This window comes from Rhinatrema bivittatum, chromosome 6 (assembly GCF_901001135.1).
Source record: "Rhinatrema bivittatum chromosome 6, aRhiBiv1.1, whole genome shotgun sequence".
Taxonomy (NCBI): domain Eukaryota; kingdom Metazoa; phylum Chordata; class Amphibia; order Gymnophiona; family Rhinatrematidae; genus Rhinatrema; species Rhinatrema bivittatum.
Window position 1 is genome coordinate 309956932 of NC_042620.1, and position 22779 is coordinate 309979710.

The window sequence follows — 22779 nt, forward strand, 5'->3', positions numbered from 1 at the left end:
CAAGATTCTGTTATCTGCGTCACATGATTGTCTGAAAGGAGGCAGACTATAAGTCCTTTAAAATAAATAATAAATAATAATAGATGTGACGGACTCTGGTCATGTCACCAGTATTACCTGGGTGACCCGTTTGTTTAGTCAGTGGGAGTGCAGGTTAGTGTGAGGGGGAAGTACCATTTAAATGCAGCCCCTCCCATTAAAGGGTCTGGAATGGCCAGCCCCCTGAGAGTCCTATTATCATTTTTCCACAGAGAGCTCAGAGAGCAATCCCGTTAGGTTTTCTAAGAGTTAGGAGGAGTATAGGGGGCTTTATCTTTGTTGTTTTTTCAGGCCCAGTCAGAGGAACCAGGCAAACCCTACTTGTTGGCCCTGACCAGGGTTGAAAAGGTTTCCCTTCCAGTCTACTCACTTGCTGGTTGGGATATCCCTCTGGGTTGCTTTTGAGGCATTTAAGATTTTTCATGGTAGGAGCCTTATGAGACATCTGGGCCTTCTTGGGCACAAGGAATGGGGAACCCTGTAACCATAACAATGAGGATTGGACACAGGGATGTCCAGAGATAAGGAAGACCTGTCCCTGAAGTGGTGGTGATCCGCTGCAAGGAACCACTCCAGTGTTAATTTCAGCTTTTGGTGAAAAGAAACTATTTTGCTAGAAGATCCAGGAGGAGGTTTTGGCTGCCCTTCTTTCCTGTCTCAAGCAAGAGAGCTGCTTGTTTCAAGGAGATCCTTCACATCAGGGATCCAGGGAGATGAGAGACTGTGTAAGAACCATATAGATCCTGAAGATCTGCTAACCATGAGTAAAGGAAAGCAAATATCACTGGGGAAACCCATCCGGGTATTTTACCACCCTGAGGTGAGAGAGAGAAGATTTACTCTGTGTGCCATAGACTCTAACATTTTTATCAGTTTTGGAAGGGGTTTTCACCATCCTAGAAGACCCTGCCCACCTGGGAGCTCCATTTGTCTTAATCAAATAGAGTGGATGTTTTCCCTGTCCATGATATAAATAAGCCCTGCACAGATAGAGGGAAGAGACTGTAAGAAATTGAGAAAATAATTCTGTGGTGCTATAATTTGAGCTTTGTGCCATTTATCACCAGTAAAGACTAATTTTGGACACTAAATCAGTAACTTCAGAGTATTTCTTTTGCACTCACTGCACCCACCTTAAGGACAAGCATCCTCCCCAAGGGAACACATAGAACTACAGAGGAATGTGTTAAAAGGTCACCCCTGTCACATTGAACCCCGAAAATGCATCTCCCCCACCACCACCACCTACAAAGGATAAGGCCATGGGAGTAAGAGGGAGTGTAAAAGAACTAGCCAGAGAGGGTCCAGCCCCACCCATGCAGGGCAGGCACCCTGGGGTGGAGGTTACATAAATATGAACCAGAGTTGGAAGGAAGACTTCACACTATGGCAGATGAAGTCACCAAAAACTAATATCAGCGTTGGATGCCAAAATGTAAGAACATTATATCAGCTCAGAACTGTACAAGTCATTCATGAGGTACACAGCAGTAGGGATGTGAATCGTTTTAGGACGATTAAAATTATCGTCCGATAATTTTAATATCGTCTTAAACCGTTATGGAACACAATACAATACAGATTCTAACGATTTATCGTTATAAATCGTTAGAATCGTGAGCCGGCACACTAAAACCCCCTAAAACCCACCCCCGACCCTTTAAATTAAATCCCCCACCCTCCCGAACCCCCCCCCCCAATAACTTAAATAACCTGCGGGTCCAGCGGCGGTCCGGAACGGCAGCGGTCCGGAACGGGCTCCTGCTCCTGAATCTTGTCGTCTTCAGCCGGCGCCATTTTCCAAAATGGCGCCGAAAAATGGCGGCGGCCATAGACGAAAAAGATTGGACGGCAGGAGGTCCTTCCGGACCCCCGCTGGACTTTTGGCAAGTCTCGTGGGGGTCAGGAGGCCCCCCACAAGCTGGCCAAAAGTTCCTGGAGGTCCAGCGGGGGTCAGGGAGCGATTTCCCGCCGCGAATCGTTTTCGTACGGAAAATGGCGCCGGCAGGAGATCGACTGTAGGAGGTTGTTCAGCGAGGCGCCGGAACCCTCGCTGAACGACCTCCTGCAGTCGATCTCCTGCCGGCGCCATTTTCCGTACGAAAACGATTCGCGGCGGGAAATCGCTCCCTGACCCCCGCTGGACCTCCAGGAACTTTTGGCCAGCTTGTGGGGGGCCTCCTGACCCCCACGAGACTTGCCAAAAGTCCAGCGGGGGTCCGGAAGGACCTCCTGCCGTCCAATCTTTTTCGTCTATGGCCGCCGCCATTTTTCGGCGCCATTTTGGAAAATGGCGCCGGCTGAAGACGACAAGATTCAGGAGCAGGAGCCCGTTCCGGACCGCTGCCGTTCCGGACCGCCGCTGGACCCGCAGGTTATTTAAGTTATTTGGGGGGGTTCGGGAGGGTGGGGGATTTAATTTAAAGGGTCGGGGGTGGGTTTTAGGGGGTTTTAATGTGCCGGTTTTTCGATTTTTCGATTTTTAACGATTTTTAACGATTTTTCACGATATTTTACCCCCCCCAAACGGCAACAATACGATTCCCTCCCCCTCCCAGCCGAAATCGATCGTTAAGACGATCGAGGACACGATTCACATCCCTACACAGCAGTACAAACCTGGCCTCCTTAGCATTATGGAAGTCAGTAGATTGGTGCAGGTAAAAGAATTTATGAGAGGGTTGGTTAACCAGCAAACAGGTTAACCAACATATTGAAGGGTAGCCTTGATCATGAATGAAGAAGACTTTTCTGGAGTGGAAACCTATCAGTAAGACTGCTGTACACTAGATTTCATTTCACATTTGTCAAATTGTCAATCCTCACTGCCTAAGCGCTAAGAAAAGACACAGAAATATAAAGGGGACAAATTTTATGACACTTTGCAGTCAGCGGTGAAAGCTGCAGCAAAACACAATTCCATGCTTATTACTGGAGACTTCTGTGCACGTGTTGGAAGTGAGAACATGAACAGAGATAAGAATAGCGGGCAAACACGGCAGTTGCATAATAAATAACGATGAAGCATGATTGAACGATATGTGTGAAACTAGAAACTTGGTGACTGGAGAAACTCTTTTCCAACATAAACCAACGCACAAACTACCTGAAAGTCTCCTGATGATCAAACTGAAAGCCATGATTACAAAAAAAAAGAAAGAATGAAAAATAGAAGCCAGACAGACTGTATCCTCATAAATAGTGAGTGATAACAACTGTTGCAGAACATGAGAACTAAGAGACTGTAGGAAGTAATCAGAGCCTTGTAGCAGCTGCATTGGCACAAAAGTTGGGAACGGCTAAATTATGGAGAGAAAAAAATTGTTTTGAAGTTGCAAGTATGGTAAACACAGAGATCAAAAAGTATTCAAAAACAGTTACAGTACATTGCATGGGAGACTAAAATAGGTATATTTGCCTTCAGCCTGTTTTCTTGTGGTAGGTTCAAGGGCCAACCAGGATTTACATATGCAATCCCCATCCTGAGGTAGAAGGGTCATTCTCCCAAATTTAGGGGGACATTCTCAAAGGCTTATCACATGCGATAGCATGCTGGGGGCGGAGTCGGGGCGGCAAGGGGAGGAGTCGGGGTGGTAAGGAGGCGGACTGGTGGTGTCTTCGCTGGCGGGATAAGGTTAGTAACGTTATTGTCGCCAGTAGCACGCCCAATAGCGCCACCTTTCATGGTGGCGCTATTGGGTACGAAAGCCGGCAGCGAAAACACCACGGTGGTGCGAAGGCTGCTGGCTTTCACAGGCCCGCCCCCCCCCCCCACCCCTGTTTTCGCTGGATTCACCATTCTGCAAAAGATTGGTGAATCCAGGCCTTACTTTGTGGGTTCAGAAGTTAGATCTTGCAGATGATGAAGAGGACGTGAATACGGACAGCAGGGGGGGGGGGGGGTAGGTCAAAACTCTTCTATTGACTGGACAGAGAGGACACCATCCTTCTCTCCTCTATGAACTCTGGCCCCAAAACTACCCCTTAGTGCTGGGCACCCATATTTCACCAGTCACACCACTCTCAAGTAAACCAAAGCTCTCTATTTCTGGGTGTATACCAGACAGTATGGAAAACACTGGGGGCCGGATTTTAAAAGCCCTGCACGGCGTGCACACAGCCCCGGGATGCGCATAAGTCCCGGGGCTTCATAAAAGGGGCGGGGAGGGGGCCGGGCCGGGGCCGGGGTCAGGGGGCGGTTCGGGCGGGGCTGGGGGCGTGGCACCGGCCCGAGGGCGTGGTCGAGGCCTCCGGACCAGCCCCCGGGTCAGGCGTAAATCTGCCAACAAAGGTAGGGGGGGTTTAGATAGGCCGGGGGGGGGGTGGGTTAGGTAGGGGAAGGGAGGGGAAGGTGCGGGGGGGGGGTGGAAAGAAAGTTCCCTCCGAGGCCGCTCCAATTTTGGAGTGGCCTTGGAGGGAACAGGCAGAGCGCACCGGGCTCGGCGCATGCAAGTTGCACAAATGTGCACCCCCTTGCATGCGCCGACCCCGGATTTTATAAGATAGGCGTACTTTTTTTCGCGCTCACGCAAATTTATAAAATCTACCCCAATAAGCATAGGAAAAAATTTCAATATGTGCTAAATAGAAACCAACAATCGTTTAGTAATAATATAAGAAAAGCATCAAATGTGAAGCTAATGAAGCCCTCCTCCCCATGTCATTTGCCCAAAAAAAAAAAGTCATTTATGTTTCTTTTCTCATTAAAGCAAAAAGGGTCCAAAAAGTATTAAATGTGTCATGTAACCTTTAAAACATAATCAGTGATGCCAACATTGTCAGTCAAAGAGCTACGTAGCGTCTCTGATGAATGGCACAACTTAGCCCATACAGTCACAAAAAGTAAGCCTTGACATTAATATTTTGAACAGATATTCCTCAGGAGACCTGTGACAAGTCTTTAAAGAGAAAACAAACAAAAAAGACCTTTTTTTGCCAAATGATGACATGGGGGTGGAGTGCTTCACTATTAAAAAAAAAAAACCTTGGTGAAGCTCCATGTTTGATGCCTTTTTAAATTAGTACTAACATTTTTTGGGTTTCTGTTTAGCTCATATTGAAATTTTTTCCTATGTTTATTAGTTGTTTCATTTACCAGACACTGTGTACAGGCACGGGTAGATTAGGCATTTAAATATTGAATACCTCAGAATTCATGGGGCTCCTCAGTCAGATTAAGCATTTGTATTATAATAAACTGATAAAGGCAACAGCCTTCATGTAAACATCAGTTAGATCCCCAAATCCTACCATATTCATTTATTTATTTAATTTATATTCTGCTTTTTAGGCACTTTCAAAGTGGATTATATTCAGGTACTACAGGTATTTCTCTATTCCCAGAGGGTTTACAGTTTAAGAAGGTAACTTTTAAACAGGTGCATGGGCGTACATGTGTGTGTGTTTGTCGGCCTACGCCTAGGGACATAGCCATTTTATAACATATACATGTTTATGCACGGATGTTATAAAATAGCCTGAACGCAGGCACATATGTGCACAATTTTAAATGGACATGCGCCTATGAGCGCAAATGCCACTTCTACCACATAAGTGAGGGATTTTAAAAGACAAGTGCGCTGAATCCATTACCAGGTTTACCAGCTCACCCAGGTACGGGATAAGACTACCAAACCCCCCCTTAGTTTAATAGCCTCCCTTCTCCCCTGTTAGTCAGAAGCGCGTCCGCATCTAGTAGTTCGGAGGATGCAGAAATTGAGGAGGTCACTCAGCGATTCCAGGCCCGGGGATATCCTAAGAAAGTTATATCTAAAGCATATAAACGAGCAAAATATTCAGATCGTAAGCACTTATTGGACTATCAAAGTAAGAAAGAACATGATAGATTGACATGTATTTTACAACAAAGCATATCCCACTGCAGTTATTGCTGCCTCTATTCGCAAGCGTTGGCATGTTCCAGCATTACTTAGTATTTTTGGGGAACCCCCATTGATAGCGACCACACGGGGTCCGAATATAAGGGATTTTATAGTGCATTCCCATATTAAGGCGAGAGGTAAAAATCTGCAAATATTGGGAAAATATAGTAAATGTTCAAGATGTGACATGTGTAATTTAACTAGTGAGGGAAGGGGAATGGACTGATCCCGTGACAGGATTGCTTATAAAAAGGAAGTGGGAGACGGATTGCCCTTCAAGGAACTCCATTTAACAACATTTTGGAACATCAATGGGGATTAGTAGGTCTAGCGACCAGAGAAAGATGTAGCTCCCCTGACGAAGAAAGGACTTTCAAAACACGGCCATGTCAGGAGCAGGATACAGCTAAGTAGTTGATTAAAGTTTATCAAGAAGGAGACTTCCTGTTTTTAAGTTTTAAGTTGGGAGTCAGTGATAATGGTGTTTGTTTGAGAAAAGAAAAAAAAGGGAAAGGGAAAGGGAAGATAAACTTTTGTTTTGATTGAGTTATTGCACAGTGCACAAAAAATAAAGGGCGGGTAGGTGAGGTGTTGATGATTATAAATTTGAAAAACATCAAGCTACCAAGGTCGTTGGGGCATGCTTGACTTGATATATGAAACCTCCATCTTCCCCCCCTATATATATTTAATAGTAGTGGGGTTATTAGATTTAGGTTAGTGGAGTACAAGTTTAACCCTACCAAGTGGCGATTGTATTGGACAGAAAAGATGCTGACAAGGCCCCATTCTTGGCTAAGCGATCAGTTTTCCTTAGGGCCCTTTCTTCAGGGATAGTTAATATTACATTGTTGGAGGGTTGAGCGAATACCCCAACTGGCAGGCAGCAGAGGTATTCTGGAGGGGATTCACATGGTAATTTGTTAGCCCGTGAACAAGTGACATATAGTACACTTTCAGTTATGCAGTCTGTTGATATAGTATAACCAGACCTGGATTTGTCAGTAGGCACACTAGGCCTATGCCTAGGGCAGTAGAAACCTGGGGAGAGCAGGATGGCTGAAGATTTGCTGCCTTTCAGATGTGCTGAATCTCACTCAGCAGAGAGCAGCCCTCTCCTTGATCCAGCGCCTACCTTCCAGGCAGCATGCAGGGAACAGGAAAGCCTGCAGCAGACAGATGAAAGGGGGGATCATTTTGGGGAGACTGAGTGGCTGAATATAGATCATTGGAGGATAGGAAAAGAGGCTGGGGGTGTGAGAGGGGGGCTTGGCTAGGGGTTGTAGGTCTGTGTGTGAGGGAGAAGGGATTGTGTGAGTATGTGTGAGTATGTATATGTCATATTGGGTGGGATGTTAGAGAGGGAAATGCAAGGAGGAACAGGACAGGAGCATGGTAGGGACACCTCCCTCCTCTCCTCCCCACCCACTGCAATTCAGATCCTCCCTCCCTTGATTTCAGATTCTATCTCCCAGATCTTGGAAACCTCCCTTCCTTTCTTCCTACCTTTCCCTTCTTTCCAGATCCTGAAACCCACTCCCTAACCCTTTCTATTCCCTCCTCCCTCCTCCCCTTATTCAATTCAAGATCCTTCCTCTCTCTCTTTCCATTTCCCCATCACAGATTCCTAATCTTCCCCATCTCCTATCTTCCCCATCCCTAGTCGACTTTCCTTCTCACACTCCTCCCCCTCTTCCTCACCGCATTCCTGATCCCCTCCCCTCCCTTCCTTTCCCCTCCCCTCCCCATCCTTGTCTCCTCTGTGTACTGATACTTGAGATCACTTTTCTTCACCCAATCAAAATAATATAAAATTATATTAATCGTAGTGTAAAACTACTTTAGTTTTATAATGTAATATAAATGATGGACATGTTAGTAATTTGCTTTGAATTTTTTAGTTTTTGCCACTCCTAAGCTGCCACAGAAAACTAGGGGACTGCACCTTAGACCTTCTGCTCCCTGTTGTCCAACCTCAGGGAAGGCGGGGTGATAGGCAGTGACAGCACCAACGGTGCCTAGGGGCGCCCAACCCCTAAATCCATCACTGAGTATAGCAATGGTGAATTTAGAATCAAGCCCTCCCCACACGGATCTTTTTTTCCATAAATTATCATTGTTCAAGATAATCCTGTGTCCCTGAGCAATAAAGCCCAAGAAGGAACCTGGCAAACTTGTCCTACCCACAGCCACAAGGGTCCTTGGCTAATGACCCCCAACACACACACACACAAATACAAGGCTTTCTCTGTACAGTACATCTCTTTTGGCTGCATGGTCTCTTTAACAAGGAATTATGGCCATCAAGCCTTGATGTCTTAGGTGAGCATAGACCCTGTTTTCCACTTCTAACTTGTACACCCACATATTTTCCAAGTTACGTAGACATTTTTTTCTTTAAGTTGGTCATAAGAACACATTAGCTCATGAATAATTACTCCCAAGTTTTTGGGCAACAACCATTATTCTGTACATAATTTTTGTGCAAAAGGATAAAGGCATATTCTAGGTCCCTCTAGAATTCAGACCTTCTTGGGCATTGATATATTCTGGGAAGATGCAAGTTACTGGAGAACAAATTAGTTAAGCTAAGAGAACATAATAGAATCATCATATCATCTAAGAAAGTTACTCTGGCCCACATGCAATCTCTAATCAACTGCCTGAGCTTTGTGTACAAGATGGACCTGATGGGAATGTTTTCTGCTGTCACAGACAGTATAATAAGTAACCCCTGGACTGATGTATTCAACTAAGATTCCAAGGGTCATCTTAAATTTACACTACTATAATCCCCGATAATTTCCTTAAGTCCTCTTGTTCCAGGATTCCTCACTGGAAAGAGGGAAAGATAATCTCCAAGGCCCTCAGTGTTGTTTTAACAGTCTTTACTGCTTACAGTAATAATCACATTGGACTGGACAATAGATGTAGTTTCAACATAACTTTACTGATAGTTGATTTTCTTGTCAAGTGAATAAGAATTTACAAGTCCTTGTTCAATGCAGTCCATTACATTCTCAGTTTGCAATAAATATGTGACTCTGTAAAGATGGCTTACTCTGAGCTTCTGTCTCCACATTCTTTCCCAGTTGCAGGGATAGTTTTGGAGCTCCCTCCTAGAATTGGTGGAGGGAAATGGAGAGATGGATCATAGAGGTACTCACTGAAGAGTAGTACAGGAATCCTCCTGGTAGTTGGTAAAGGTGGGACCAGCGGTCCTTGATGCAGGATACCTTTGAGCTGGATAGGCCCTCGAGGAGCGAGTACCAGGAAGCACAGATGATCCTGTAAGAGAAGAATGACCCCTGAGGAGCAGTTGTCTTAGTTAGTAGTAGAAGACCCCGAAGGGTTAGTTGGAAGCGAGAGGCCCCCGAGGAGCAGGTGCCCAGAGCTTCTTCAGGAGCGAATAACCCAGAGGGTAGCGAGGAATCTAAGCAAGCAGCTTAGAAGCAGTCAGAGTAGCTAAACCGGTCCTTGCTAACTCGTTCGATCTGAGCAGAGTGGAGGCATAAACACTCAGAGGTATTAGCATCAGACATGCAGTGGGAATGCCCCCGAGGTTCCCGCCATGACGTGTAGATAAGTGTAGGCAGCGTGCGTACGCGCGTCCTACGGGACCACGAGAAGGAGCATGGCAGACGGGGACTCCCATGCTGAGTTGGGGACGCCGAGGGTTTCGGCACTCAGCACCGGAGGCATGGAGGTGGAGGTGAAGCCATGGAGGCATGGAGGTGGAGCCATGGAGGTGGAGAAAAGCAAAAAAGAGGTGAGGCAGAGCGGTCGCAGCCATCTGTGACGGATGGATGCAACAGTACCCCCCCCCCCCTTCAAAGGCCCCCTTCCAGGAGCTCTTCCTGGTGGTCTAGGTTTCGTGGATGAACAAGGTGAAATTGACATACCATGTCCTTATCCATGATGTTGGCTAGAGGCTCCCACGAGTTTTTCTCTGGTCCATAGCCTTTTCAGGAGATGAGGTACTCCCTCTCTTACGGACATCCAGGATGTCATCCACAGCATATTCGATATCGTCTTCAGTGTCCAGATTAGTTGTTTCTGGTGTCTTTTTAGAAAACTTGGAGAGCATCATGTTATTGTTTGTAAGGGTTTTGGGTGGTCACCTGGACTCTGTGGCTGATGACCACGCCCATGGGGGGAAGTCCTCTGAGGGGCCACAGGTCAGGCTCAGCTTAGGACACACACAGTTAGATCTTTTATTAAACAGCATTGGTGAGCCACCAGAGGTGGCGGTAGTGAGCTGGAATATAGCCCGGCTGGGCTTGTAGTCCCTCAGGCTCTGGAACAGCAATCCCACAAGGGCTGTGCTGTAGTGGAAAGAAACTGATATCGTGAGTAGAAGCAGTACATGCAGAGTTCAGGATTAGAGCCTCGTTGGTAATGTACTCACGCAGTGGTCTCTCAGTATGGAGCACAGGAGCTGAAGTAAAGGCAGGCCCTCGAGAAGCGAGTACCTGGTTCCAGGAAACAGCTCTGAGAGGTATAGATGGTAACTCACACATGGTATAGGCAGCGGTGTCTTCCAGACAGAAGCGAAGTCCAGGTAGCGAGTCCAGGAACATGGGCCCTCAAGGAGCAAGTACTGGTTCCATACAGCAACCTGAAAGAGAAGAGAGAGAGAGGCCCCCGAGGAGCGGGTACCCCAAATAGAGTAGTCCAATAGTGGAGGCAGAGTAGCTAGGTACGGAGAGCGAATCCCATCCGTTAGGAAAGCTTTACCTTGCTTCACCTTGCTAACTCGTAGGCTAGCAATCGCGTAGGCTATTTGTATCCTGGATGCATGACATCATCACAGGGGGACACCCCTGAGGTTCGCGCCACTGAAGGTACTTGAAGCAGGGCCATGCAGTGCGCGTGCCCTAAAGCAACTGGACAGCATGGCGGGAGGCAGCGCCCAAGCTGGTCCGGGAACGCCAGAGAGGATGGCAGGCAGACGCTGCGGCAGCCAAAATGTCCGTCAACCGCAGGAGGAGTCGCCAGAGAGGTAAGGAGGGCGGATTGGAGACGTCGGGCAGCGACAGTCACAACACATCAAGGGTTTTAACAGAGAAACATGGAAGGCGTTATGTATCTTCATTGATGAAGGTAGCTTCAAACTGTATGTCAGATTTCCCAATCGCCGAAGGATAGCAAAGGGTCCTACATAGCGAGGAGCAAAACGTGTTGATGGTAGTTTAAGACGGAGATACTTGGTACTCAACCACACTTTGTCTCCATGCTGAAACTGTGGTGCCTCTCGATGGTGAGCATCATAGATCTTCTTTGCTTTTTGTCCTGCTTTAAGGAGTAGCTCCTTCATTTGCTTCCAAAGTTGGGATAACTCTGCTGCAGTAGTCTGGGTGGCAGGTGAGGCCACTGATAATGGAATTGGAAGAGGAGGAAGCGGTTGTCGTCCATAGATGAGTTGGAAGGGGGATGACCCCGTGGAAGTAGCAGGATATGAGTTTATAGCAAATTCAGCCCACGGCAATAGTTTAGCCCAGTCACTCTGCCTTGAATTGACATAAGATCGCAGAAAGTGTTTCAGCGTTCTATTCATTCTCTCAGTCTGACCATTAGACTGAGGATGGTAGGCAGAGATTAAGTCTAATGCAATGACAAATGTTTGACATAAAGCTCTCCAAAATTTAGCAGTAAATTGTACCCCTCTGCCAGATAGAATATGCTTAGGCATCCCAAGAACGCAGAAGATGTGTCTGATAAGGAGTCTCGCTAACTCCACAGTGGAGGGTAATCCTGGTAACGCTACAAAATGTGCCATTTTGGAGAAGCGGTCAACTGTGACCAAACTGGTATTTCCATTGGATGGTGGCAAGTCTAACACAAAGTCGGTTGCTATATGTGTCCAGGGTTCATCTGGCGCTGATAGAGGTTACAACAGACCCCAAGGACGTCCGGCTGGTGGTTTTTGCATGGTGCAAACAGCACAGGAACCCACATAAGCTTGTACATCTTTTTTCATGGTTGGTCACCAATAGTACCACTATAGCATAGCCAAAGTACGACTCTGTCCCGATGGCTGGCCAGATGGGAATCGTGTGCCCACTTCAACAGCTTCTTCCTTTGATTTCTGGCCACAACCATCTTCCCAGTGGGCACCACATGAGTGGCTGCAAGAACCACTCTCCCGGGGTCAATGATGTGATGGGTTTCGTCTGGCATATCCTGAGGGGAGAAGGATCGCAACAAGGCATCAGCCCGAGTGTTCCTCTCTCCTGGACGATACTTTAAAAGGAAGTCAAATCTGTTAAAGAACTGCGACCATCTGGCTTGACGGTGATTGAGTCTTTGAGCATGTCTTGTGATCGGTGTACACAACTATTTGGTGTTGTGCGCCTTCTAGCCAAGGACACCACTCCTCAAAGGCCAGCTTGATTGCGAGTAACTCTTTGTCTCCAAGAACCGCCTTGAAAAGAAGGAGCAAGGATGAAGCACATTAGATTCGCTGTACTGGCTTAAAACCGCTCCCACACCAACATCTGATGCATTGACCTTGACGATGAATGGGTAATGTGGGTCAGGATGACAGAGGCATGGCTTCTTTTGAAAAGCCTCTTTGAGCGTCAGAAAGGCTGATATGGCTTCTGGAGACCGGTTGGTGGGATTGGCTCCCTTTTTGGTCATAGCAGTTAGAGAGTCTGTCAATGAAGTGTAGTTTTTGATAAAGGAACGATAGTAATTGGTGAAGCCCAAGAAGCATCGCAATGCCTTCAGGCCTGTAGGTGGGGGTCAATCCCGGATACGTTCTAATTTCTTGGGGTCCATCTGAAACTCGTTCTTCGAAACAATGTAGCCCAGGAAAGGTACAGACTCCTTGTGGAATTCGCACTTTTCAAGCTTTGCGTATAGGTGGTACTCACGCAGATGTCTTAAGACTTTCTTGACATCCTCTTGATGAGTCTGCAGATCGAGAAAAGATCAGTATATCATCGAGATATACTACTACACATTTATATAGTAAGTCCCGTAAGTTGTCGTTCATCATATTTTGAAAGACTGCAGGTGCGTTACTCAAACCGAAGGGCATGACAAGATATTCGAAGTGTCATCGCGGGTGTTAAAAGCAGTCTTCCATTCGTCTTCTTCGCGAATACGCACCAAGTTGTAAGCTCCTTTCAGTTCCAGTTTGGAGAATACCTTAGCTCCTTGGAGTCTGTCAAACAGTTCAGAAATTAAGGGCAGGGGATACCGGTCCTTGATGGTAATCTCATTCAGACCCCTGTAGTCGATGCAGGGGCGTAAGGTGCCATCTTTCTTTCCTACCAAGAAGAAGCCAGCACCAGCAGGGGATTTGGAAGGTCTAATGAATCCCTTTTGAAGGTTCTCTTGTATGTAGGCGGACATGGCCTTAGTCTCGGCTACAGAAAGAGGGTAAACTCTTCCTTTGGGAGGTTTCGAATTGGGTTACAGGTTTATGGCGCAGTCAAAAACCCTGTGCGGTGAAAGTATATCTGCTGCTTGTTTTGAGAAAACATCCTGGAAAGAGGCGTATTGAGGAGGTTGACCAGGTAACGATGGTGTAATGGGCATGCAGATGAGCGGTGAAACTTCCGCGAGACACTGTCCATGACAGTCAGGACCCCACCGGGAAAATTCCAATGTGGCCCAATTAAATTGTGGCATATGATCTTGTAGCCAAGTCAGTCCAAGTACCACCGGGTGCATGGCCTTTTCCAATACGAGAAATGAGATAGATTCAGAGTGTAGAACTCTGGTGCGCAGGCCAATGGCCTGGGTATTTAATGAAACTTCTCCAGGAAGTGGTTCCCCATGGATAGAGGATAATAGCAATTAGGGATGTGAATCGTTTTTCTGATGATTTAAAACATCGGTATGATATTTCAAAATTCGGCAGATATCGGAGCCCCCCCGAAACAGATAGGAAACCCCACGAATGGTTCATGTGGTTTTCGTGTTTAGGGGGAGGGGAGAAAGGGAACGCATCCAAAAAAACCCAAAAACCCATCCCGACCCTTTCGATCTAATTGTTTAGCATCCCCCACCCTCCCGACCCCCCCCCCCCAAAAAAAAAACTTTCTTAAAGTACCTGGTGGTCTAGCGGGGATCCCGGGAGCAATCTCCCACTCTCGGGCGTCGGCTGCCAGTAAATAAAATGGCGCCGATGGCCCTTTGCCCTTACCATGTGACAGGAGCTACCGGTGCCATTGGTCGGCCCCTGTCACATGGTAGGAGCTATGGACGGCCGGCGCCATCTTTAAACATGGCGTGGGCCATCCATTGCTCCTACCATGTGACAGGGGCTGACCAATGGCACCGGTAGCCCCTGTCACATGGTAAGGGCAAGGGACCATCGGCGCCATTTTGTTTACTTGCAGCCGACAGCCCGAGAGCGGGAGATCGCTCCTGGGATCCCTGCTAGACCACCAGGTACTTTAAAAAAGTTTTTGTGGTGGTCGGGAGGGCTGCTGGACTACCACCTACTTAAAGAAAATTTTGGAGGGCTCGAGAGGGTGGGGGGATTCTATAGAATTGTTTTTAGGGGTCGGGATGAGTTTATCGATTTTGGGATCGGTCGCAGCTGATAAAAAAATGCCTACGATTCCGATCCCGATCACACGATTCCGATTGTGGACCCGATTCCGGACCCGATTCACATCCCTAATAACAATGGCTTTGCTATAGGTGTGGTAGGGATCCATAGATGTTCTACTAAGCGTTTCAAGATAAAATTACCTCCGGCTCCGGAGTCAATGAGAGCGAGAGTCTGAAATTCAAGACCTCCGCAGAACAGAGAGACTGGTAGTGATAATGGAGGAGTAGGAGAGGTGAGGCCTAGGCGAAGTACTCCTGCAGATCCTAGGCCTATCAGTTTCCTGGACAGATGGGACAGGTTTGGACGGCATGGCCTGATTGGCCACAGTACATGCATAACCCCATGCGTTTGTGAAAACGTCTCTCCTTGGAAGTTAAATGGCTTCGGCCTAGTTGCATAGGCTCTTCCTCTTCTAAAGGAGCTGACGGTATGCTTGAAGCAATAGGCACAGGTTTAGGACGGTTAGCCCCCGCAGTGGTCTTTCGTGGACTCTTAGTCGCCTGAGTTCGGTCTCGAATACGGCGGTGAATCCTTCCAGCCAGTTCCATCAGAGACTCAAGGGTATCAGGCAAATCACGAGCCACCAATTCATCCTTTAAGCAAGAGCTGAGGCCCTCCATGAAGATAGCACATAGACATCCAGTGTCCCAATGTAGTTCAGATGCTAAAGTCTTGAATTCGATCACATAGTCTGTGAGCGGCTTATTACCTTGCTTAATTAAGCAAGGCAGATCCAGCGACGGTCTGGCGAGCCAGGTCATCAAAAACAGACTTGGAAAGATTTAGAAATCCTGGTATGTCATTCAGGATAGGATCTTCACGTTCCCATAACGGTGAAGTCCAAGCCAAGGCATGTCCTTCTAGAAAAGATAGGATGTAAGTAGTCTTGGATGCTTCTGTGGGAAAGAGGGTAGTCTGTAGAGAAAAATGCATCCTGCATTGATTAATAAACCCTCTACACATTTTAGCTTCGCCTGTGAAGCGGGTAGGTGTGAATAAAGAAACAGTGGTCTTGATGGTCACCACTGGAGACAGCGACTCTTTTACTGGAATCGCTGAAGCATTCAGTTGTGCCTGTAACAAACTGAAGGCAGCAGTTAGGCTTTCCAGAAACCTTTGTTGCTCAGTGATCCGCTGGGCTAGGTCAGGAATGGCTTGCAAAGCCGCGAGCTGAGCAGAGTCCATGGAGTTAGCAATCTGTTGGGTTTGAGGCATAGTGTGGACTCTTAGTCGCTGTGGAGATGACTCCTCCCACGGGAAGGGGCCCCATGGGGAACCACAGCAATAGGCTAGACTCAGAGGGCAAACACTGGAGATGGAAAGCTTTATTGTACTGCTGTAGATAGATGGTAATAATACAGGAAGAGATGGCACTGAAGTCCAGCAAGGTGCCAATATGTTCAGACAGCCTCAGATGGAAGTCTCACCCAGATGTACAAGGTTGGTAGTGTTCCGCAGAGTGGGATAACCCGAACCTGGTGGGTGGAAATGGAGAGATGGATCATAGAGGTACTCACTGAAGAGTAGTGCAGGAATCCTCCTGGTAGTTGGTAAAGGTGGGATCAGCGGTCCATGATGCAGGATACCTCTGAGCTGGATAGGCCCTCGAGGAGCGAGTACCAGGAAGCAAAGATGATCCTGTAAGAGAAGAAAGACCCCCGAGGAGGGGTTGTCTTAGTAGTAGAAGACCCCGAAGGGTTAGTTGGAAGCGAGAGGCCCCCCGAGGAGCGGGTGCCCAGTGCTTCTTCAGAAGCGAATACCCCGGAGGGTAGTGAGGAGTCTAAGCGAGCAGCTTAGAAGTGGTCAGAGTAGCTAAACCGAAGTCCTTGCTAACTTGTTCATTCTGAGCAGAGTGGAGGCTTAAATACCTGGAGGTATTAGCATCATGCGGTGAGGACACCCACGAGGTTCTCGCCATGACGTGTAGATAAGCGTAGGCAGTGTGCGTGCGAGCGCCCTAGGGGACCACGAGAAGGAGCATAGTGGACGGGGACACCCATGCTGAGTTGGGGATGCAGAGGGTTTGGCACTCAGCACCGGAGGCAGCCATCTTGCCCATGGAGGTGGAGAAAGGCAAAAAAGAGGTGAGGCAGAGTGGTCGCAGCCGTCTGCGACCGATAGACGCAACAGAAACTTCTTTCAACATAAAGTTTTCGTACTCTATGGTCATCCCAAAAAGGGTTCTTTCACCTCCCACATCCTTCTGCTATCAGACTAGACTGCATCTGAGAATCTTCCTTCTCCAACCAAGCTAATTTTCTTTGGAACAGCCTGCCATTTGAAATTCAAGCATAGCTAAACCTTTTCAAGTTCCAGTAAGTATTAATACTTGTTTTTTTCACCAAGTGTGTGGGTACTGATGGCAGATGCAGCAGATTGCAGAGCCTTGAACTGGGTACTTTGATTTATATTATGTTCTGCATGTCTGTTAATATCTTCTACTTATTGTTTGTATTTAATGTTATTTTATGTTAACCATGTGGATAATTTGTTTTAAATGTATTTTATTTTGTTAATAGTTGGTATCTGATTGTACTTCATATTTATTTTCTTGTCAACTGCTTGGATAATTTGTTTCTACATGTAGTATATCAAATTTAATAAATAAAATAAAAGTAAAATAAGTTTTCCAAAAAGAGAAAGAAGTTACCCTTTCTTCCTTCTAGCCCATACAGTAATCCTTAAGGCCCAAGGGTTCTCTCCACAACAAATGTAAACAAAACCGGAGCAGGAAGAAATCCATCCTGCCTCCTCAAAGCTCAACTAAAGAAATTCCACATTTTAAGATGATGTCTCTTGGTTTTATAAAGCCAGGACATTACCAATACAGCAGCCCACATGGCACAGCTGTTATTCCAGCTAGGGATACTTCTCTTCTACCTATACAGATGGTACAGTCTTTTTAATAGAGACCCAGTATGGCGTTACACATATTTTTCAATTTTCAGGGTCATGATGCTGCTAAAGTGCAACTTTGCAATAAGCTAAACTTCTAATTGGGTACAACATGGTGGTTTCTGTATGGCAAGCCACAAGAAACAATGACCTTAGACAAAAGTGCTAAAGGTTTTCAGATGTGTTGTCTTGGGGGTCAGGTATGTATCAGCCCTGTTTGGCGCATGGGTATAACTGATATGGCCATATTCCTTTATAGCTGTAAAGCAATATGATGCCCGCTGTTCTGAGGTCAGTGCCATTTTAAAAAGGACCTAGTGTAGGAATTACTAGGGCTTTCTCCTGCCCCTTTCTGAAGCCAATGACCCCCACGGAAGGAGTAAGGGGAGACCATGTAGGGCAAAGAGTATTTGCAGTGAGTGGGGCAGGGGAAAGAGGACCAAGTGTTGTGCAGAAGGTGGACCCTTGGGCCGAGGTGGGGTTGGTGCTACATGCAGAGCAAGCCTTACGGGTCCCTACCGTCGGCAGGCGGAGCTGGCTGACTGACGGAGGCTGGCTGGAGCTTCGCCAATACGAGCCCTTGTTCCCACAGATTGAGCCTTTGGGTACTGGGGCCGGCTGGACTTAGGTGGACCTCCGTCTGAGGTCTTCTCTGGGACGATGAGTAGGTCAGCTAGGGACCAGCAGCGGTAGTAGGAGTTGGTAGTCCGAAATAGATGAGGCGGAGTCCCAGAGACCCGGGCACCAAGAAGTACAGGAGGAAGGCAGGGGGCGCCCGAGTAAGAACAGGCCAAAGCCTGAAAAGCCAAGTCCAGAATGAGATGAGTGGAGCGTCGTAGAGCAGGCTGAAGTCAGGGCAGGCGGCAGGTATGGAGAGTAGCAAGGCAAGCGTGGGTCAATACCAGAAGTCAGCAGAGGGAAAGTCAGACAAGGCAAAGGTCTATCCAGGAGACTGGCGGTAACGTAGTCAGACGAAGCAGAGGTCAATACCAGGAGACAAGCAGTAGCGTAGTCAGGCGATGCAGAGGTCAAAACCAGGAGACAAGCAGTAGCGTAGTCAGGCGATGCAGAGGTCAATACAAGGAGACAAGCAGTAGCGTAGTCAGATGAAGCAGTAGTCAAAGCCAGGAGGTCAGTCAATGGAACAAGCAAGGGAGAGACGAACGCAGGAACAGGAATGGGTACTAAGGTCAGGAACAGGATCACAGACGAGTCAGGAACCAGGAACATGGAAGGTACGCAGGAACAAGCAACTCAGGACACGACCAGTGTGGAGACCTGTTGCCAAGGCAAGGAAACGTTGGCTGGGCCCGGCCTTATATTCCAGGACCCAGTGACGTCATCATCATCCGGGGCCGAGGTCGAGGTTCCCGCTGCGGCACCTTTAAAAGAACAGCTGATGCACGTGCGTGTGCCTAGGGAGGGGCATGGCGCGAGACGGCAGCATCTCCCCACGGAGCATGGATGTCTGCTGCGGAGTTGGGAGCACGAGGGGCGGCCTGCAGTCGGAGGCAGCAGTCATTGGCCGTGAGAGCAGCAGAGCCATGTGCTGGAGCAGGCAAATGAGGGTAAGAGGGCCCGGCTGTGGTCTTGCCGTGGCCAGCACACGCAACACCAGGGAGGCCCCAGTGGAGGAAGCAAAGGGAACTGGGGAGACTCCCAGGGGGGTAGGAAACGGGAAGGCCTTAGATGGACTGTCATGTTAGGCAGCGGGGGGGGGGGGGGGGAGCAGCTGGAGAGGCCCTGTTTTGGTTCTTTTTTTGTTTTGGGTAGGTTTTTAAAATGTAATGTTTATTTTGGTTTGGCAAATGAACTGAACCAAAACAAACATTAAAACCTGGAAAAAATGAATACCCTCCCCCTACTGAAATAAATAAGCAGATCAAAACAAAATGTTTCCCGATGGACATCCCTTATATTTGTATACTACCCTCAGCTTCTAAAGAAGGAATCATATAAAATATTATAAATAAATTTATTTATTTATTTAGGGTTTTTTTATACCGACATTCTCGATATACATATCAAATCAAGTCGGTTTCCAGAGAACAAAACTGTCGCCGGTGAGGCGTTACATTAAACAATAAACAGAGTATTTAACAAAAAACGTGCGGCGTTACATTAAACAATAATTAGAGTATTGAACAAAAGAACATAAATCAATAAATATTAAATGTTGAATATAAAACTAAAGAAATATAAAATATAAAAAATATACAATAAAGTTTGTCAAATAGCATGGGTAAATGATACGATTAATTGCAGTTACTTGGTAGGTAAGGATGGGGTGTACCGGTTGGTGTATGGGCGGTCGTGGACTTTATATTGAACTATTTTGCTCTTTGACCGGTGTCAAAGAGCAAAATAAATAAATAAATAAATAAATAAACCAAACTAGGAAACATATGAAGGGCCCCAAAAAAGGCACAAAGCTGGCTTAACTCAGGCAATGGCTGGTTTGTCTTGGGCATGAAGATGGGACTGCGTGGCTGAGAACACTGTGGGTTGTCCATGGTATTTGGCTTGAGTGCAAAATTTTTATATTGTTTAAATAAAACTGTGGCCTGTAATTTCCAACAAATATCTGGTATCCCTTTTTGACCATGGCAACTTGGAGGAGAGAGGAGATGGGCAGGTCACAATAGCCCAAGTCTGACCCAGTTTGACCCAGAATGGCATATCTTATGTTCTTATGTTATTATGGTGTAATCCGTTCTGGGTTCAAGATATTGCAGCAACAGACTAAATCTTTTTTGAGCATGTCATTAGGATCTTCTGCCTGATCAATCCTGCACAATCTAGAAGACATTGTGATGAAGGCACAAACGATGTCCAATTCAACTTAGTTTGGCTTTAATTCTGTCCCAGAGTGGTGACCGTTTGCTTTGAAAATGCTTGCACTTAGACATCTTGCATTCATGAGAAGAAGTTCTTTCTCCATCCACCTGATTCCCCAAATGCAACAACTTGTCTAGGTTAAAGGTCCAAGGTCAAACTTTGATTTTCAAATCAGACAGACTGGATATTAACTGCCAGCAACAGCTAGCCCATCTCTCTAGGGATAAGAAATCAAAGGAATGGAACATTAATTCCCAGCAAGGCCTGCTGCCTACAATGTATGCAGGACTATCTTCTTAACAAAAAGGTGAGCACTTCAAGAACTGCTGACAGGAGGATAGAAATATTAGAGAAAAAAAACAAAAGTCAAGAGGTCCTTTCAAGGTCACTTGGTAAGTAATTTATGTGCATGGGATTAGTCTATATAAAAAAAAAAAAAAGATTGGCAAGACACCAATAGACAATCCAGAAATTTAAAAAAAAAAAAAAAAAGGACCATTTTGATGAAGAAAAAGTGTGACTGAAATCAGTCATTTCAGAAGACGTTTTGTGCATGCCTTCAAGCAGTGAAGCACAATGGAATGATATTTCTAGCATCCTGGCTGCCTGATAATGATTGTGGAAATGATGGAACATTAATATCCAAATTAGATTCCATTCCTTTGGTTGAATCAGTATTTTAAAACTGGGTCCCTGCATTTCATGCAGTTGATCAGTGCTCTAACCACAAACTTACCGTTGCCAGTCCTTTACAAACAATCCTGTGGAACCTCTATGGAAACTCTGTCTTCCTCAATCTGATCCAGGTTTTTAGTAAAACAAACTCAAAGCTGACACCTATATTTAAGAGATTGCCAAGCATCTCCCCTTCCCTTCTAGTTTAAAATCTTTTGTTAAACCAAGTATCACTTGCACAGTTCAGTAAAGCTATCCATTACAGTCTGGGAAGGGGCATTGATTTTTCTACCCAAGATTGATTCATTCTAAACTTATTCTAGCTGAAGACCTTTAGCAGGTGAGTCAGACCCGAATGTTCCATCAGAAAAAGCTGACAGTGCCCCTAGACTTTGCTTTAATTACTATGCTCTGTAATCTCATTCCTACCGGAAGAATGCTGACATAGATGGAAAACAAAAATGCATAGTATATGCTTAAAGCAATAGAATGTTCATAGCCTAATCACTGCCTAAGAAACAACTTTGATGTGACTGACTTTGTGGTGCCAGCTAGAATCTCTTTTTAAAAAAATGCTGCACCCTTTCTGTGCTGTGCAATATTTCACAAACTATGGATCAATTACAATTTATATCCTCTAAATTGTTATATTCTGAAATTATTTGCATGGTTTCTTCCTGCAATTCCTATCAACGCCTGGGAGCGCCATAAGAACATAAGAAATTGCCATGCTGGGTCAGACCAAGGGTCCATCAAGCCCAGCATTCTGTTTCAAACAGAGGCCAAATCAGGCCACATAAACTGGCAATTACCCAAACACCAAGAAGATCCCATGCTACTGATGCAATTAATAGCAGTGGCTATTCCCTAAGTAAACTTGATTAATAGCAGTTAATGGACTTTTCCTCCAAGAACTTATCCAAACCTTTTTTGAACCCAGCTACACTAACTGCACTAACCACATCCTCTGGCAACAAATTCCAGAGCTTAATTGTGCGATGAGTGAAAAATAATTTTCTCCGATTAGTCTTAAATGTGCTACTTGCTAACTTCATGGAATGCCCCCTAGTCCTTCTATTATCCGAAAGTGTAAATAACTGATTGACATCTACTCGTTTAAGACCTCTATCATATCCCCCCTCAGCCATCTTTTCTCCAAGCTGAACACCCCTAATCTCTTCAACCTTTCCTCATAGGGGAGATGTTCCATCCCCTTTACCATTTTGGTTGCCCTTCTCTGTACCTTCTCCATCGCAACTATATCTTTTTTGAGATGCGGCGACCAGAATTGTACACAGTATTCAAGGTGAGGTCTTACCGTGGAGCGATATGGAGGCATTATGACATTTTCCGGTTTATTAACCCTTCCCTTCCTAATAATTCCTAACATTCTATTTGCTTTTTCGACTGCCGCACCACACTGAGCCGACGATTTTAAAGTATTATCCAATATCCACTATGATGTCTAGATCTTTTTCCTGGGTGGTAGCTCCTAATATGGAACCTAACTTCGTGTAACTACAGAAAAATATCATCAATCACCTCTCATGAAATGGAACCTGATTGGTTCATGGAGTGAATATAATTTGTCTTTTCAGGACCAAGGTGGACCAGCTACAGACATTGACAGGCCGATGCGATATCACACGTGTAAAAACATGTGTCCAAACTGGGTGCCCATTTTTTTAAATACGCGCACATTCACCTCTCCTGGGCACTTGATGTTATATTTTTAATGAGCTGCTGCATTAAAAAGGATATGATCGGCTAAAATTGTCTGTTCCTAGCACTCAAAAGCATTGGGTGCACGGGAGAAGTGACTGAGCGTGGGCCAGGAAAATGGGCGCTCAATATGAGCGTCCATTTTATCCCACCGCA